Genomic DNA, 20,747 nt, shown 5'->3' on the forward strand with positions numbered 1-20,747 from the left:
ATTTAACAAGGACCTAGAACAACTAAAGAGCAAACAAACAATGATGAACAACACAATAAATGAAATTAAAAATTCTCTAGAAGAAATCAATAGCAGAATAACTGAGGCAGAAGAACGGATAAGTGACTTGGAAGATAAAATAGTGGAAATAACTACTGCAGAGCAGAATTAAGAAAAAAGAATGAAAAGAATTGTGGACAATCTCAGAGTTCTCTGGGACAACATTAAATGCACCAACATTCGAATTATAGGGGTCCAGGAAGAAGAAGAGGAAAAAAAAGAAAAGGGACTGAGAAAATATTTGAAGAGATTATAGTTGAAAACTTCCCTAATATGGGGAAGGAAATAGTCAAGTCCAGGAAGCACAGAGAGTCCTGTACAGGATAAATCCAAGGAGAAATACGCCGACACATATTAATCAAACTGTCGAAAATTAAAAGCAAAGAAAAAATACTAAAAGCAGAAAAACAACAATTAACATACAAAGGAATCCCCATAAGGTTAACAGCGGATCTTTCAGTAGAAACTCTGCAAACCAGAAGGGAGTGGCAGGACATATTTAAAGTGATGAAAAGGAAAAACCTACAGCCAAATCACTCTACCCAGCAAGGATCTCAGTCAGATTTGACAGAGAAATTAAAACCTTTACAGATAAGCAAAAGCTAAGAAAATTCAGCACCACCAAACCAGCTCTACAACAAATGCTAAAGGAACTTCTCTAGGCAGGAAACACAAGAGAAGAAAAAGATGTACAATAACAAACTGAAAACAATTAAGAAAATGGTAATAGGAACATACATATCAATAACTACCTTAAATGTAAATGGATTAAATGCTCCAAGCAAAAGACATAGACTGGCTGAATGGATACAAAAACAAGACACATACATATGCTGTCTACAAGAGATCCACTTCAGACCTAGGGACACACACAGACTGAAAGTGAGGGGATGGAAAAAGATATTCCATGCAAATGGAAATCAAAAGAAAGCTGGAGTAGCAATTCTCATATCAGACAAAATTGACTTTAAAATAAAGACTATTACAAGAGACAAAGAAGGACACTACATAATGATCAAGGGAACAATCCAAGAAAATATAACAGTTGTAAATATTTATGCACCCAGCATAGGAGCACCTCAATACATAAGGCAAATGCTAACAGCCATAAAAGGGGAAATCAACAGTAACACAATCATAGTAGGGGATTTTAACACCCCATTTTCACCAATGGACAGATCATCCAAAATGAAAATAAATAAGGAAACACAAGCTTTAAATGATACATTAAACAAGATGGACTTAATTGATATTTATAGGACATTCCATCCAAAAATAACAGATTACACTTTCTTCTCAAGTGCTTATGGAACATTCTCCAGGATAGATCATATCTTGGGTCACAAATCAAGCCTTGGTAAATTTAAGAAAATTGAAATTGTATCAAGTATCTTTTCCAAACACAACGCTATGAGACTAGATATCAATTACAGGAAAAAGATCTGTAAAAAATACAAACACATGGAGGCTAAACAATACACTACTAAATAACCAAGAGATCATTGAAAAAATCAAAGAGGAAATAAAAAGATAGCTAGAAACAAATGACAATGAAAACATGACGATCCAAAACCTATGGGATGCAGCAAAAACACTCTTAAGAGGGAAGTATATAGCAATACAATCCTATGTCAAGAAACAAGAAACAACTCAAATAAACAACCTAACCTTACACCTAAAGCAATTAGATGAAGAAAAAAAACACCCCAAAGTTAGCAGAAGGAAACAAATCATAAAGATCAGATCAGAAATAAATGAAAAAGAAATGAAGGAGATGATAGCAAAGATCAATAAAACTAAAAGCTGGTTCTTTGAGAAGATAAACAAAATTGATAAACCATTAGCCAGACTCATTAAGGAAAAAAGGGAGAAGACTCAAATCAATAGAATTAGAAATGAAAAAGGAGAAGTAACAACTGACACTGCAGAAATACAAAGGATCATGAGAGATTACTACAAGCAACTATATACAAATAAAATGGACAATCTGGAAGAAATGTACAAATTCTTAGAAAAGCTCATTCTGAGACTGAACCAGGAAGAAATAGAAAATATAAACAGACCAATCACAAGTAATGAAATTGACACTCTGATTAAAAATCTTCCAACAAACAAAAGCCCAGGACCAGATGGCTTCACAGGCGAATTCTGTCAAACATTTAGAGAAGAGCTGACACCTATCCTTCTCAAACTCTTCCAAAATACAGCGGAGGGAGGAAGACTCCCAATTTCATTCCACGAGGCCACCATCACCCTGATACCAAAACCAGACAAAGATGTCACAAAAAGAGAAAACTACAGGCCAATATTACTGATGAACATAGATGCAAAAATCCTCAACAAAATACTAGCAAACAGAATCCAACAGCACATTACAAGGATCATACACCATGATCAAGTGGGGTTTATCCCAGGAATACAAGGATTCTTCAATATATGAAAATCAATCAATGTGGTAAACCATATTAACAAATTGAAGAAGAAAAACCATATGATTATCTCAATAGATGCAAAAAAAGCTTTTGACAAAATTCAACACCCATTTATGATAAAAACCCTCCAGAAAGTAGACATAGAGGGAACTTACCTCAACATAGTAAAGGCCATAAATGACAAACCCACAGCCAACATTGTTCTCAATGGTGAAACTCAATGGTGCAACTGAAACTATTTCTACTAAGATCAGGAAAAAGACAAGTTTGCCCACTCTCACCACTATTACTCAACATAGTTTTGGAAGTTTTAGCCACTGCAATGAGAGAAGAAAAAGAAGTAAAAGGAATCCAAATCAGAAAAGAAGAAGTAAAACTGTCACTGTTTGCAGATGACATGATACTATACATAGAGAATCCTAAAGATGCTACCAGAAAACTACTAGAGCTAATCAATGAATTTGGTAAAGTATCAGGATGCAAAATTAATTCTTAGAAATCTTTTGCATTCTTATACACAAATGATGAAAAATATGAAAGAGAAATTAAGGAAACACTCCCATTTACCAACTAAAAGAATAAAATACCTAGGAATAAACCTACCTAAGGAGACAAAAGACCTGTATGCAAAACACTATAAGACACTGATGAAAGAAATTAAAGCTGATACAAACAGATGGAGAGATATACCATGTTCTTGGATTGGAAGATTCAACATTGTGAAAATGACTATACTACCCAAAGCAATTTACATATTCAGTGCAATCTCTATCAAAATACCAATGGCACTTTTCACAGAACTAGAACAAAAAATTTCACAATTTGTATGGAAACACAGAAGACCCTGAATAGCCAAAGCAATCTTGAGAAAGAAAAACGGAGCTGGAGGAATCAGGCTCCCAGACTTCAGACTATACTACAAAGCTACAGTAATCAGGACAGTATGGTCCTGGCACAAAAACAGAAATATAGATCAATGGAACAGGATTGAAAGCCCAGAGATAAACCCACACACATATGGTCACCTTATCTTTGATAAAGGATGCAAGAATATACAATGGAGAAAAGACAGCCTCTTCAATAAGTGGTGCTGGGAAAACTGGACAGCTACATGTAAAAGAATGAAATTAGAACACTCCCTAACACCATACACAAAAATAAACTCAAAATGGATTAAAGACCTAAAGGTAAGGCCAGAAACTATCAAATTCTTAGAGGAAAACATAGGCAGAACACTCTATGACATAAATCACAGCAAGATACTTTTTGACCCACCTCCTAGAGAAATGGAAATAAAAACAAAAATAAACAAATGGGACCTAATGAAACTTCAAAGCTTTTGCCCAGCAAAGGGAACCATAAACAAGACCAAAAGACAACCCTCAGAATGGGAGAAAATGTTTGCAAATGAAGCAACAGACAAAGGATTAATCTCCAAAATATACAAGCAGCTCATGCAGCTCAATATCAAAAAAACAAAAAACACAATCCAAAAATGGGCAGGAGATCTAAAAAGACATTTCTCCAAAGAAGATATACAGATTGCCAACAAACACATGAAAGGGTGCTCAACGTCACTAATCATTAGAGAAATGCAAATCAAAACTACAATGAGATATCACCTCACACCAGTCAGAATGGCCATCATCAAAAAATCTACAAACAGTAAATGCTGGAGAGGGTGTGGAAAAAAGGGAACCCTCTTGCACTGTTGGTGGGAATGTAAATTGATACAGCCACTATGGAGAACAGTATGGAGGTTCCTCAAAAAACTAAAAATAGAACTACCATACGACCCAGCAATCCCACTACAGGGCATATACCCTGAGAAAACCATAATTCAAAAAGAGTCATGTAACACAATGTTCATTGCAGCTCTATGTACAATAACCAGGACATGGAATCAACCTAAGTGTCCATCGACAGATGAATGGATAAAGAAGATGCGGCACAAATATAGAATGGGATATTACTCAGCCATAAAAAGAAATGAAATTGAGTTATTTGTAGTGAGGTGGATGGATCTAGAGTCTGTCATACAGAGTGAAGTAAGTCAGAAAGAGAAAAAAAATACCATATGGTAACACATATATATGGAATCGAAAAAAAAAAAAGGTTCTGAAGAACCTAGGGCAGGACAGGAATAAAGATGCAGACATAGAGAATGGACTTAAGGGCATGGGGAGTGGGTAGGGTAAGCTGGGACAAAGTTAGAGAGCGGCATGGACATATATACGCTACCAAATGTAAGACAGATAGCTAGTGGGAAGCAGCCACATAGCACAGGGAGATCAGCTCGGTGCTTTGTGTCCTCCTAGAGGGGTGGGATAGGGAGGATGGGAGGAAGAGGCAAGTGGGAAGAGATATGGAGATGTATGTATATGTATAACTGATTCACTTTGTTATACAGCAGAAACTAACACACATTGTAAAGCAATTATGCTCCAATAAAGATGTTAAAAACAAAGAAGGGGGGCTTCCCTGGTGGTGCAGTGGTTGAGAGTCTGCCTGCCGATGCAGGGGACACAGGTTTGTGCCCCGGTCCGGGAAGATCCCACATGCCACAGAGCGGCTGGGCCCATGAGCCATGGCCGCTGAGCCTGCGCGTCCGGAGCCTGTGCTCCGCAACGGGAGAGGCCACAGCAGTGAGAGGCCTGTGTACCGCAAAAAAAAAAAAAAAAAAGAAGAAGAAGAAGAGAAGACTGAGAGAACTCTCTCTCCTCTACATGAGGAGATAATGAGAAGATAGCCATCTGCAAACCAGGAAGAGAGCCCCCACCAGGACAGAAGGGGCAGGCACCTTGATCTTGGGCTTCTAGCCTCCAGAACTGTGAGAGATAAATTTCTGTTGTTGAAGCCCCCCAGTTTATGGTATTTTGTTGCAGCTGTCCAAGCTAGCACACCCACCCAAACTTAAATCCTGGGATACTCCATTCATATACCTGGACCCAGAGACTGAACAGTCCTTTCAACCATCCAGCAAAGACCCCTATGTGCAGCCGCAGTGGGCACAAGCTGAAGGAGACTTTCCCTGCCCCCAAGACTGGCACTTGTAGGAAACACCTGTTTTACTTTATAAAGCTCCTTCATATCTCGTAACACGAGTTCCTACCATCAGGACATCTATGAGGAGGGGGCAGGGATGGATGTTCCTGACATCATTCCCACTGGCCGGAGAGGACTCTCCACGAGAAATCACACAACGTGGACATGCTGAGCTCGTGTCCCAGGATCCCACCCTCTTTTTTTTTTAATTGAATTAAAAAATTCTTTTCAATTTCTTTAATTTTTTTTTAATCTTTAAGTTGGTTTACAATGTTGTGTTAGTTTCTGATGTGCAGCAAAGTGGTTCAGTTGTGTGTGTGTGTGTATATATATATATATATTCTTTTTCAAATTCTTTTCCCATATAGGTTATTACAGTATATTGAATATAGTTCCTTGCGCTGTATGGTAGGACCTTGTTGTTTATCTATTTTATATATAGTAGTGTGTATCTGGTAATCCCAAACTCCTAATTTATCCCTCCCCCCTTCCCCTTTGGTAACCATAGGTTTGTTTTCTAAGTTTGTGAGTCTGTTTCTGTTTTGTAAATAAGTACATTTGTATCTTTTTTTTTAAGATTCCACATATAAGTGATATCATACGATATTTGTCTTTCTCTGTCTGACTTACTTCACTTGGTATGATAATCTCTGGGTCCATCCATGTTGCTGCAACTGGCATTATTTCATTCTTTTTTATGGCTGAGTAATATTCCATTGAATATATGTACCACACCTTTAGCCATTCTTCCATCGATGGACATTTAGGCTTCCATGTCTTGGCTACTGTGAATAGTGCTGCTATAAACATTGGGGTGCATGTATCTTTTCAAATTAGAGTTTTCTCCAGATATATGCCTGGGAGTAGAATTGCTGGATCATATGTTTGTTCTATTTTTAGTTTTTAAAGGAGCCTCCGTACTGTTTTCCATAGTGGCTGCACTGATTTACATTCCCACAAACAGTGTAGGAGCAGAATCCCACACTCTCTTCACTTGGTGCCTCTGCCTCCCTGAGGGGTGGAATCCAGCTGATGAGAGGGCTTTGAGGACCGTGGCTATCCCTGCCCCACTCAACACCCACTGATGAACTGAGGAGCTGCCCTCAGCAAGGAGCCCCCAGAATGTCTGCCCTGCCCTGAGACCACCGCCATCATCAAGGGCATTGTCATCTCCACCACCGTCACTCACATCTTGACCTTCCCCAGTGAGACAAGAAGAGCAAGCACAGGACCTGGCGCATAGTAGGTGCTCAATGGACATCACTTCCCTCTTCCTCACGTCTCAGGCTCTAATCTAGGTATCTTGCTAATAATGTTAACCAAAGCAGAAATAATTACCAGTATCTACTGTTCCCTGCATGCAGGTACATGAAATAAAGGCTTCCAGGCATTGATTCACTGAATCCCCACAATTTTCCAAAGTGGAACCTATAAGGCCCATGAGGAGTCGGAGAAGAGACCAAGGGCACCACGTTTGTGTCAAGGGCAGAGCTGAAAAAAGAGCCTGTTCTAGGCAGCTGGGATGCAGGGCTCCCTCCATCCTCCAACTGCAAGAAATAAGACCAAAATGGTCCCAAGACACATGCACACACACACACATACAACATACACTCACACACCCCACACACACACCACACCCACTTACATACACATACACCCCCTCACATACATACATGCTTGCACAAGCTCATGTACACAGACACACCAAACACACATTCACACGGTCATACACACATCCACAGATGCTTATTCACACATACTCCACCACAGACACACACATATCCACAGACACACACACACACCACACAACCACACTGGGATGGTTAATTTCATGTGTCAACATGGCTGGGCCATGGTGCCCAGGTATTTGGTCAAACCTTCTTCAGATTGTTTCAGCGAGGGCAGTTTTTGGATGAGAGTAACATTTAAATCAGTGACTCTGAGTAAAGCAGGTTGCCCTCCAGAGCAATCAGTTGAAGGTCTGAATAGATTGAAGACTGACCTCCCCTGACAAGAAGGAATTCTGTCAGCAGACGGCCTTTGGACTTGAACTGCAGCTCTGCCCTGGGTCTCCAGCCTGCCAGCCTACCCTGCCGAACCTCCAAGTTGTGTGAGCCAATTCCTTAAAATCGACCGCTCTCTCTACCTCTCTCTCTCTCTCTCTCTCCATACACACACAAACACACACACACACACACATCCTGTTAGTTCTGTTTCTCTGGAGAATGCTGACTAATACACACACACACACACACACACACAGACATGCTGCACACAGCTACACACAGCACACACACACATATATAAACACATTGCACAAACATACACCCCACGCACACCCCACGAACACCCATCCACATACATCGTGCAGGCACCACACACACCACACACCACACACACCGCGGCCGTAGACAGCCAGACATACATTCACACTAAACCTATGCTTACACCCACAGATCACAGACACACGCGCTCGCCCACCATGCCACCACCCCAGAGCCATGCACACACACCATCCTGTAAGTTATCATGGACTTGGTCCCAGGGGAATAGCCTACGAGCCAGTACAGACAGTCCTCAGGCCTGGGGACCCTGTTTGTGGGTTACTGTCATCCAGACCCCACTTCCGAGGAGGGGCCTCTTTGTTTTTCTTTCTGGACCCCTAGATGAAGCGTGCTGTCCTTGAACATATCAAAAGGAAACTGATCTATGTATATACACGGAGTTGCCACTGCGCTTGTTTTTTTTGTTTTGTTTTGTTTTTGCAGTACGCGGGCCTCTCACTGTTGTGGCGTCTCCTGTTGCGGAGCACAGGCTCCGGACGCGCTGGCTCAGCGGCCATGGCTCACGGGCCCAGCCGCTCCGCGGCATGTGGGATCTTCTCGGACAGGGGCACAAACCCGTGTCCCCTGCATCGGCAGGCAGACTCTCAACCACTGCGCCACCAGGGAAGCCCGTGCTTGTTGTTTTTGAAGTCAGCTTGGTCACTTGGGCCCCAGATGGCTCCCGACATGCTTCCAGCTGAACAAGTGGGGGGCTCACACTTTTGTGGCTTGTCCTATCCGGTGACACCCCAGAGCTTGGGCTGCCCTTCTCAGGACATGGAGACAACGAGCAGGATGTGGGGTTCTTCTGGAAGACCCTGGCCCCTCCCACACCCCCAGCCAAGGCAGGAAGTCAGCGACGGTGGCTGAGCCACCATGGGTGTCCCTCAGAGAGGACCCCAGCTCCCTCATTGGTCTCAGATCCACACCCCTTGGATCGCAAATACAATCCAAGCGAAATAGAAGCTATTCCAGAAACATCTGCCGTAAATGTTCACTTCAGCTTCTTAACACGTGGAAATGATGACATCCTTTCCTCAAACACACACAAAAAATTTTAATTGACAGCAGAACTCTTGGTGGAAGCTTCCATGATCTCGATGGGAGTCTGGCTTTCCAAGGGAAAAACTAAATCTATGAAATTTCAATCAGTGGCCATCCCAGCTGGCTCCAGCCCACATGAGCTGGGAGGCCACGCTCCCCTGAAACATTTGGAAGACATCATATGACCTAACAGAGTCCCAGCTGAAGGGCAGCAGATACAGCTGCTGCGTGTGACGCAGATCAGAGTGGACCAGGCCAGGGCAGTGGGGGGCTGGGGGATTCTTGACTGGACCAGACTGGTTGACCCTTCCCACCCTCCACCCAGACATTTACATGGAAGAAATAAAAGGAGATAAGATGGCAGAAGACCCACTCCAGGCACACTGTTAGCCCCTCAACAATACACTATGGGGCCTATGATATGAGCCCATTTTGCAGCTGAGGAAACTGAGGCTCAGTAAAATGATCAAGTGCTTTTTGTTAATAAAGAGGAAAGAGGCAGCTCCTCCCCACCCTCTCCTCTTGAGGCATCTCCTTGAAAACATAACAGGTCTGATAAGAGGCCAAAGCTTTTGGTTTTACGGGCAAGGTCATGGGCCTCCTGACCCTTGGAACTGAAAGCACACACATCTGAGGTTATTTTAGAGCCCGTCACAGTGCATCCTCTTGTCTCTCTAGAAGATACGAGAAGGTTTGCTTGTTCTCTCTTTCTCACACTGTATAAATTTGATGAAATTATGTCCAGACTTTGTAGTCACTTTCATGCTACATCGCATGCATGGAAACCCACTCATGCTTGTGATTAAATTGCATTCCCTCTCCGATATTGGTACAGAAGAGTCTTTTGTTGGCAGGACTCTCTTTTTTCCCCAACGGTAATTTGCCTGAAGCCACACAGAGGCAATGGGAGCTGTAACCTCCAAGTCGGCTCCTGTACCACCCTTACCTCCTTGGCACTCTGCCCTTGAGCTGGAGGGTCTTGGGAATCTTGGGGATAACATCTGGAATTGGAGGAAACAGCCCTTCTTTGTAGAGAGTTAACCTGCATGAGATGCTTTTATGTGCTACCTTGGCCCAAAAGGCCACAGAATGACCCAACAGCCCATAAACTCAACTGACGCCAACGACCTGAAGGCAGGGATGACACCATTGCCTGTAGAGCCCCACGCTGTGTCCCCAGCATGGCTACAGTGGCCAGTTCCTTTATTTATTTTTTTGGATTTTAAAAAATTGAAATATAGTTGAACTATCATGTCAAGTGTACATCAAAGTGATTCAGTTATACATATATATATCTATTCTTTTTTCAGATTCTTTTCCATTATAGGTTATTACAAGACCTTGAATATTGTTCTCTGCGCTATACAGCAGGTCCTTGTTGGTTATCTATTTTATATACGGTAGTGTGTATCCCACATTCCTAACCTATCCCTCCTCACCCCTTGCCCCTTTGGTAACCATAAGTTTGTTTCCAACGTCTGTGAGTCTGTTTCTGGTTTGTAAATAAGTTCATTCGTATCATATTTTAGATTCCACATGTAAGTGATAGCATGTATTTGTCTTTGTCTGACTTACTTCATTTAGTAGGATAATCTCTCGGTCCATCCATGTTGCTGCAAATGGCATTATTTCATGTGTGTGTGTGTATACACACACACACACACACACACACACACACATACCACATCTTCTTTATCCATTCCTCTGCCAATGGGCACTTAGATTGTTCCCAGGTCTTGGCTATTGTAAATAGTGCTGCAATGCACATTGGGGTACGTGTATCTTTTCTAATTAGAGTTTTCCTCTTTTCCCAATATGTGCCCAGGAGTGGGATTGCTGGATCATATGGTAACTTTACTTTTAGCTTTTTAAGGAACCTCCATACCCTTTTCCGCAGTGGCTGCGCTCATTTACGCTCCCACCGACAGCGTAGGAGCGCTTGGCCAGTTTCTTCAATGCTGCCTCTATGAGACTGGCTCCTCTCACCAGGTGTATGATGCTTGAGATCCATCCCACGTCCTGTGTGTCTCAATAGCTGGTTCCTTTCCATGGCTGAGCACATTCCCCCAGCTTTACTCTCAGGCAGCCCTTGCCATGGGTTGGCTTGCATGGGCCCGCGTCCATACTTGCCATCTCTTCAGATACTGCTGTTTTCTCCTCTTCACTGAAAGGCTGTACTGAGTCAGGCTTTACCCATCACAGTCCAGCAACGTGAACTCTAATTATCATGCAGTTCATCAGGCTCCTTTTTCTGACTCAGCCTCTTCCCTCCGGCTTCATCATATACAGATGGATCCCATGGAGGAAAGCTGATTGCCTATGGCGCCACTATTTTAGGTTGGTCAAACTAACAAGCAGCACGCATCTTAACCTTTTCCACCACTTTACTTTTAAAAAGCTGAACATCTTTTATACATACACTACTGGAGCCTCTGCGTTTAGGGAGCTGGCTGTATCTTGCTGAAAACTCCTGGCTTACGTTAATATTTGCCAAATGTGATTATGGTTCCACCTCCATTTTGCTTTGCTCTATACACATTCAGTTCACCAGAGATGGAATAAATGAGAGATGAATGTCAAACCCCAAGCATAGACAGTCACCCACTGGTCATCATCAGGGGTGTGCAAGGTCAACGTAAATGCGGGCTCTTGATCAAGCCCATGCTGCGTAAACACTACTTTAAACCGCATTGATTCAGGGCCCTAGGGTGGCTGCACACAGGTGCCAGGTGACTTCTGCTCCACCACTGAGGTAAATTCTACAAGAAGGGCCTCTTCCAGGTGGAAGGTCCTGTAAGGAGAATGCGTGCCATTTGTTGACTCTTTGCAGCATCAGCAGGAGATGTAGCTTCAGTTATGGGCAAAGCACTTTTGGGACAACAAGGCAGCTTATTCTATAGTGAAGGACTGGGTTTCACGCCCGCTGTTAATGCCTTCTCTTCATGCATGTGGAGTTCACAGACACGCTCCAGATGAGATTCCCAGCACACGCCAAACAAAGAAATGCCACAGTCTGCATCGTCAGACTCTTCCATCCCCAGCATTCGCTTCATCAGATGGCCTGGCAGTGCACCTGGTCCAGGTGCTGTCAATGCAGGGCTCTGGGCTCCTGAGTCCTCTTAGCACCTTGATCCACAGCACTGAGACTAGAACCTACCTTCTGACACCAAGAGGCTCAAAATTATCTTTTACAGAGATGTTTTTGAATAAGAAAAAATTTGTGTATAACATAAGTTTATATATAAAAAATATATAATATTTATATAATTTATTGTATACACACACACACATCTACACAGTTCCTGTTTCTAGTGTTTTTCATTCCATTGTGTAAATTCTAATATCCCTCCTGTATCCATTTCTTTTTGCCCCAAGGACTTCCTTTCATGTATTTTGTACTGCAGCTCTGCTGATCATGAATTCTTTCAGCCTTCTCATGTCTAAATAAGTCTTTATTTTGCCTTTATTTCTGAAAGATATTTTTTGCTGGGTATAGAATAGAAAGTTTTTGACAGTTTTTTTCTTTTGACACCTTGAGATGTCTCCCTCGAGATCTTCTCACTTGCTTGGTTTCTGATGAGAAATCTGCTTTCATCTTTGCCTGTCTTCCTCTGTACTTACTTTATGATTTTCTCTGGCTGCTTTCAAGATTGTCTCATTTTTTAATTGAGTTTTAAGCAATCAGGTCAGAATGTGACTTGGTGTTGTTTTCTTCGTGTTTCTTGTGCTTGGGTTTCAGTAACCTTCTTGGATCTCTGAGTTTATTGTTTTTCAGCAACTTGGTAAAATTTTCCACCATTGTTTTTTCAAATATATTTTTTTCTTCTCTTTCTCCCCTGCTTCAGGACCTTTTTTTTTTCTTTTTGCGGTACGCGGGCCTCTCACTGTTGTGGCCTTTCCCATTGTGGAGCACAGGCTCTGGACGCGCAGGCTCAGTTGCCATGGCTCACGGGCGCAGCCGCTCCGCGGCATGTGGGATCTTCCCGGACCAGGGCACGAACCCGTGTCCCCTGCATCGGCAGGCGGACTCCCAACCACTGCACCACCAGGGAAGCCCAGGACTACTTTTTTTTTTATACACATTGAGCCACTGGAAGTTATCTCATAGCTCCCTGAGGCTCTGTTTGTTTTTTCAATCTCTTTTTTGCTATATGTCTCATTATGGGTAGTTTCCATAACTACGTCTTCAAGTTAACTAGTCTTTTCTTCTACAGCGTCTAATCTTTTAATTTCATCCAGTGTATTTTTCATCTCAGACATCGTTTTGTTACCCCTTGACATTTGACCTGTGTCTCTTTTTTATCTTTTTTATCTTTCATGCCTCAACTTAACATGCTCAGTCTTTCCTTTACTTTCCAGAACATAGAGAACAGAGTTATGATAACTCTTTTTATATCCTGCTTTCTGATTCTGTCATCTCTGATGGACTTTCCTCCTCATTATAGGTCGTATTTTTCTGCTTCTTTGCATGCTTGGGTAATTTTAAAATTTTTTATTTTATTTTTTACTGAAGTATAGTTGCTATACAATATTATATGTTACAAGTGTACACTATAGTGATTCACAATTTTTAAAAGTTATACTCCATTTATAATTATTATAAAATATTGGATAATATATATATTTGTATATATATTATATATATATACATATATATACATACATACATACCACATCTTCTTTATCCATTCATCTGCTGATGGACAACTTAGGTTGCTCCATGCTCCATATCTTGGCTATTGTATATAATTCTGCCATATCTGGGTAGTTTTTCTTCTTGGGTCCTAGACATTGTAAATTTTACCTTATTGGGTGCTGAATATGTTTCTATCCCCATAAATATTGTTGAGATTTGTTCTCAGACATAATTACTTGGAAACTGTTTGGTACCCTCCAGGCTTGGTTTTAAGCTCTGTTATGTAGGACCAGAGTGTCATTTAGATTTATTTTAGAGCTAATTTTACCCCACTCCTGTGCCAATATCCTTCTGAGTTCCCTACCCAATGCCCATGACTGTGAGGCTTTCCAGTTGGGTGTGTGGGGACAGGAACTGTTGCCAGCCCTGCAAGACCACAGATGCTGTTATCTATGTTTCTTCTCCCCGCCTGGGGTAGTTGGCTCACACACATTGCTGATTCTTCTTCCACTGAATACTCAAAGGGGACCCTCTGCAGATCTCCAAACGCCCCCTCTGTTCATCCCTCTCTTGTTCATTACTCTGCCTGTGGACTCCAGCTGCTTCTGCCCCCTCAAAGCCCCAGTTCCCTCTCCTCAACTCAGGAAGACCCCAGGCTCTGTCTGGGCTCCCCCTCCCGGTGCCAGGGCCTGGAAACTCTCTCTAGGCAGTAAGCTGGAGCAATCACAGGTCTCACATTGTTTTGTTTCCCATCTCTCAGGGATTACAGCCTTGAACTGTTTGACGTCCAATGTCTGAAATCTGTTGATTGCATATATTTTGTCCAGACTTTTAATTGTTTCAGGCAGGACGGTAAATCTAGTTCCTGTTTTTCCATCTTGGCCAGGGGTAAAAGTTCATCAAGTATTTGCTGAATGTCAAATATTTACCAGGTGCCAAAGATTATTGAATGTCAGGCAGTCTTCTGTACTTTGGGGATGTGTCTGAGGACAAAATCCAACATCTCTACCCTTAGGGAGAGCAGTGGTGGTCAAAAAATAAACAATAAAATGTAAGAAATCAATAAATTATATGTACTATGGCATTGGTTTGCTCAGGCTGCCCTAACAAATACCCCAGACTGGGGGCTTGACCAACAGAAATTTATTTTCTCATAATTCTGGAGGCTACAAGTCTGGATTCGAGGTGTGGGCAGGACTGGTTTCTCCTGAGGCCTCTCTCCTTGGCTCTCAGGCAGCTCGTTTCTCCCTGTGTCCTCCAGTGGCCTTTCTTCCCTGCGTGTGTGTTCTAATCTCTTCTTATCGGACGCCAGTGTACGGATTAGGGCCCACCCATAGGACCTCATTTAACCTAAATCACCTCTTTAAAGGCTCTATTACCAAATACAGTCACATTTTAAGGTACTGGAGTTTAGGACTCCAACATAAGGATTTGGTTGGGGGGCGAGGTACACACAATTCAGCCCATAAGGCTGTTGGAAGGTAGAAAGTGCTGCAGAAAAAAAAAGAAAAAAGCAGAAGGTTTAGGGGGGATGAGGGAACAGAAGTGGTACATTTTTTTAATAGAGCAGTTGGGTAGGTCTTACTGAGAAGGTGACATTTCTGCTCCAGTGCAAACCTTAATGAATTCAGAAGGATTTTAGAGCCACCAGGAAACCAGAACAGCTTCCCTGGATTCCTGAAAGCCACCCCCCCTCTGTCAGAAGGGTCTGCTGACCCCCCCCCGCCAAGGCTGGGAGGAGCACGGAAAGGAGAAAAGGACCATGGACGGGTCTTCCCAGACAGCACGCGGGCCCCGAGCCCTGTCCAAGCCGTAATTAATTGGTATACATGTTCTCAGAGTTTACAAATGTTTATTCTACAAAATCTAGGACTCAGATCCAATGAGAAAAGGCATTTTTCATGGTGAGAGTCTGGGTCTGATCAGGCCTCTTGTGACGGAGGGCAGCTGAACTGAACAAACGTCACGCTGGTCAGGACAAAGCATCTGGGAGACCATCATCTGTGCTCGAAATGAGCAGTCTCCAGAGCTGAGTTCACGCGAGGTCCCCACCACCCGGGAGGAGATGCTTGTCTGTGCACAGGCCACACGTCTAGGGACGTCTAGGGACGTGAGTTGGGCCGTGTCCGCCCCCATCCTCACCAGCGCCCACCTCCCCCACTGCGTCGGCTCTCGGCCTTGGAACCTTCGTCGCCAGCCTGTGCTCCCTCCTGGGGGGAGGCCTGTAGTCTGGGCGTGACGTGGGAGAGGTCTTTTGAGGGGTCGGCTCTTCGGAAAGGTGATGACCACTGCCCCACCCCAGGAGCCAGCTGAGGGCACTGCACAAAGGCAGACACGCCAAGGCCCCAACGTCACAATGTGTCTCCCGGTCTCCTCCCTGCTCCCCGCTGTGGACTGGAAAAAAAAAAAGCGCAACCTAAAAGTTGAGAATTGTGTTTAATTTGGCAGACAAAACTGAGGACTTAAGCCTGAGATGCAGCCTCTCAGATCACACTGAGGGACTGATCCAAAGAAGTTAGAGAGGAGCCAGGATATTTAGAGGGTTTTGGAACAAAGAGCAGGTAGTCAGAGCATCAAAAGATTACTGTTGAATAAAGAAAACCAGACATCTCAAGTTAAGGGATTTAGCACTTTTCTATGCATGGGAAGATGCAAAGTCTGGGCTCATTGAAATTATTCCTTTGACATGCACCTTAGCTCTCTGGGGCCAGTGTTCCGTGCTTTCCCATCCTGAGTCCCCTCAGGGTGCACCTCTGTGGGCAGCTGCAGTGGCTGAGAGCTTGGCAGTGGTCTGTCTCCGTCCTGAGTTCCTCAGGGCTCACCACTGAGGGCAGCTGTAGTGGCTGGATGGCTGCAACATTTTTTTTGCAGACCACATTTTTCATTCATATCACCCTCCCATCACCTCGGAAACTCACCCACAGAGGTTGGGAGAACCCAAGGGCTCAGGTCTGCCAGAGGTCAGGGTGTCCCCCGAAGCCCCTTGGGATACCCTGATGCAGGGGCCCCAGAGGAGGGGCTGGTTGGAAGGGAGTAAGAGGTCTGCTCTGTATTTGACTGTTTTGACCCCAGCCCGTGATTTCTTTCCAAATCGGTTGCGTTGGAACAATTTCCTAAAGCTTTTATAACACACCCCTAAAACTTAAAGAAAAACTTTGCCCTCCCCTTTCCCCCAAACCCACAAACCCTGAAGGAGGCACAGAAGACAAACAAACAAAGCAATCAAACTTCATCTCTGAAACTCAGGCAGTAAATGGACCTTAAGCAGCGGGTCTGCCTCCCAGGAGAGGACACTGCTTCCCATGCCCAGCACATCCAGACCAGAGGCCCGTGAGCTGATCGAGGGTCCCTGGCACACCCCAACCCCGCCATGGGAAGAGCTGCCCTTATCCTCTGCTCCCCTGTCCCTGACTGAGGATCCTGGCAGCTTCTGGAATATGCAGAATCCAAATCTCTGCCAAGTCAATCCTCTTCAATGAGCTTAGGCTTAACTTTTCTAAACAGCTCTGCTAATCGATATCAGACACACATCGTATATTCGATGCTTGTAGGCAAAACATATAATCTGCTTAAGGAAACAAACCAAGACAGTTTAGAAACTCCACCTTGCATTTTCCAGCCAGCCTTTCTTGGTCGTAAATGTGATTCTTTAAGACTCGGGGTTCGGGGTTCAGTTGGAGCCTGGGGCAAGGAAGAATGTGGGGCTTAAAAACAGCAGGCTGTGTGCACATCCCAGTTACAATCCTCCTCTATGTGGCAGGCTTCTCCGAGTCGCCCGTCCACCACATACACACACACGCACACACACGCACACACACACACACACACACACGCACACCTCAGTTTCCTTATTTGTGGAATTGTCCATGGGGCGATTGTGTAAGGTTAAAATGCAGTTTGTAAAAAGGTTTCATTGATTCGTGATGGGAATATGATTTATTAACATGTGAATGTCCCCAGAGCCCAAAGGAATAAAGAGAATTTTGACCTTGCTGGGTCTGTTGGCTCTGTGTCACCCCCGCTCTAACCCCCCCAGGAAGAGCTCTCTATTTGCCAGCTGGGTTTCAGGCTTTTTTATGATGTAGATTCAGGAGAGAGGGTACAAAGAGAGAGATCTCAAGAGGGAGAGAGAGGGGGGCGATTCTTACCGGCTTAGTGAGCTCCAGGGCCCTCCCTTTGTTGAGGAGAAATACGGAGAATGGGCAATGCAGAAAGGAAACAAAAAAGAAGCCAGGCTGAATCTAGCACGTCGTAGAAAGCCGGGAGAGGGGGGCTGTGAGAGAGAGAAAGCCATCTTGTGAGATAGGCAAGGAGTGGGGGTTTTGCAAATGCTGGGATGAGGGAAGGACTACAGAGCGTCCAGAGAGCGGGAGGAATTGGGGAGGGGAGAGATAAGAGGGTTTACATCAGCCTCGCTGAGGCTCTGCAGTGTGTCTCCTGAGGTGTGGTTTCCAAAGACACCAGCCAGGACTGGGATCCCTTTTCAATTCTTTTGTCGCTGGACTGTTGCTTCTGTGTGTGACTCAGTGCTGTGCCTGGGACGCCTGGGGTCCTAGGTCTTTCCCGGATACACAGCCATCCATCCACCCATTCACTCATGACCTCATCAAATACTGAGTCCCTGTTCTAGCTCCAGCTCTGTGGCTGGCCACGCACGAGGGTGGTGGTAACAGAGACGTGCAATGCACGTGCCTGGTGAGAGGAGGTGCCAGACCATGCCAGGGAATGTTTCCACTCAGAAGGTGCTGGGTGTCATGCCAGGGACAAGCACAGGGGGCTGTGAGTGCAGAGAGGGGCAAAAGCCCCTGTCTTAGAAAAGCTGCGGTGGAGAGGTGGGTCCAGAGGGACAAGGATTTACTGTCAGTAGGTCAAGGGATGAGGGTTGGGAGAGGCACGTGCAGGCACACTTGGCTGAGGGCACCGCATGTGCAAAGGCTCAGGGGCCAGAATACGTGTGGCAAGTTTGTAAAGACTCAAGCATGGCGGAAGCTCTGACCAAAGTGCTGTGTAGTGAGAGACGAGAGTTTGGATTTTTACCTGAAGGCGAAAGGCTTCAACAGAAGGATTTAAACCCGGGGATGACAGGTTTTCATTTAGAAAGTTTGCTTTGTCAGCTGCAGGAAGAAAAACACCTGAGGGGTGAAGACTCCACCTGCTGCACAAAGCTGAAATTTCTTACCTGCAGCCACTGCCTCCAGGGGGTCAGGCACAGGTGTGTGTGTGTGTGTGTGTGTGTGTGTGTGTGTGTGTGTGTGAATGCATGTGAGCGAGTGCATCCGTATTCCAGCTCTGGGACCTCCAGCCGGGCTAGGAACACTGGACCACGTCCCTCCCTCATCCTCAGACCCAGTCCCCGATGTTCCCGGAGCAGGGGAGAAGCTGTGTGGGGCACAGCTGGTGGCCTGGGGCTGAGCAAGGACAGACGCTGCAGAAACAGCTGGAGGGGAATCAATTTGTTCTCTGCTACTGCCAGACATAAACCAATTGGAGCAGATCCAACAGGGGCCCAGTGCTGGGAGAAACGAACAGGAGAACGGCAAACCTGGGCAGTTCATCCTTGCTGGGACCTTCCAGTTGCCTGCGGGATAAAGCCTGGGCTCCAGGAAGGCGGCCGAGACTGCCTCTGTCCTCTCCCACCTCTCCTCACTCCACCTGGACACGCGGGCCGCAGAAAGTGTGGGGTCTGGCCGGGGGCCTCTTGCCGGTCCTCTCCTGGGAACGCTGCCCCTGCCTCTGCCAGCCCCTCCTCCTGGCCCACCTGCCCCCAGGTGCTCTCCTCCAGCCCCGCCTGCTGGGTCTCCTCTGGCCTCTGTTCAGTGAGGGCTCTGGTGAGAGATGAGGGATCAGAGGCTGGACCGCAGGGCTCCCTTGGTGCTGCCTGACTGGAATCACGGTGACCGTCTCCGGACCCCTCAGCCCCCCAGCCCTGGCCCGGCCACTGGTGGGCACCCAGGAAGTCTGGCTGCTTCTCGGTGGCCCTGCTGCCGCTCTGATCACAGTGCTTCCCCATTGGGCCCTCCCACCCACTCCTCCCCCAAACCAGCCAGCTGTGTCCCGGGACTTCTCCCACCCTGCTGGCTCTTGGCACCCGTGCCAGCTGTGAGCCATCCCTGTGCGGCCCCTGTGGGCTGTTTTCCAGGAAGCAGCATCTCAGGGTCTGCAGCCTGAGATGGGTCCAGGACAGGCCTGGGGGTTCTGGTTCCTCGAACGGGCCTTCCAGGGAGAGGGGGTATGAACTTAGGGGTGGCAGCTAGGAAGGGCTCCTGTGCTTCCTCTGGTGCCCGTCCAGTAGGCCGAGGGAGGGCGGTCCTGTGTCCCCATGTGTGTTGCTGCCACCTCTTCCCTGTCCCCACGTCCCTTCACACCCACTGCTGGTTTCTTGGCCGCTGAGTGGGTGCTCCCTCTGGTGGTTGGCATGCTTGCTTCTTGAGTGCCTCCTGCCTGCCAGTGTGGGGCACGGGACCAGGACTCACCTTTCCAATTTAGAGGACAGGAAGTCACGTGGGTCTTGGGAGAACTCTGTGAGCAGTCCTTGAGGGCTGCCTGGAGGAGGGGATGCTTGGGCTGGCACTGAAGGACAAAGTGCCCCTGGTGCAAAGGGTGAAGGGGTCCCATCCTCATGGCTTCACATCTACGTGCCCTGTGCTGTCCTCCCCACCTGGCACCACCCCCTCCCCTTGGAGTCCCAGGGCTCTGGCCCTACCCACCCACTGTCCCAGCCACTCAGGACGGCCATGGGACCAACTTTCCAGGGCCTCCTTTGGTCCTTGCAGAGACACAGAGAGCCCAGGAAGCTTCTTTCACTCTGTTTTTTTGGTTGTTGTTTTGTTTGTCTGGTTTTAATCTCTCTCTCTCTAAGGGAAGAATCCACGGAGAACATCCAGTAACTAAAATCACCCACCTCGTTCCAAGTGAATTGGTGAGTTAGCTGCTGCTGATTTGACGTCAGGACTGAGTCTCTACCGTGGGGACTCACAGGCCTCCAAGAATACATGTGCGAACCCCCAGGTTCAAGGACTAGAGCCTGAGGACCCCTCAGCCAGGCCCACAAGGCCCCCGCCTCCCCCTCAGCTTCTCTCCCACCCCCCACTCGTTCTGCTGCAGTGCCGCCCACCCCGAGCCCGTGATCACCCTCAGCGCTTCCCCTCCCCCCGCCGCCCCCGCTGCCTTTGGGCACAGTACCTTCCCTGTCTCCGGCTGGAAGTT

The 20,747-nt window shown here is 45.8% G+C and overlaps 1 pseudogene; it reads right to left on the reverse strand.

The window, feature by feature from the left end:
• Window positions 1–10,650: 10,650 nt before the first annotated feature.
• LOC149750364 (AKT-interacting protein pseudogene) lies at window positions 10,651–15,677 on the reverse strand (annotated as a pseudogene).
• Window positions 15,678–20,747: the final 5,070 nt, after the last annotated feature.

This window comes from Delphinapterus leucas, chromosome 2, assembly GCF_059928025.1.
Source record: "Delphinapterus leucas isolate spDelLeu-1000000601 "Yukka" chromosome 2, BTC_Dleu_Yukka2, whole genome shotgun sequence".
NCBI lineage: Eukaryota > Metazoa > Chordata > Mammalia > Artiodactyla > Monodontidae > Delphinapterus > Delphinapterus leucas.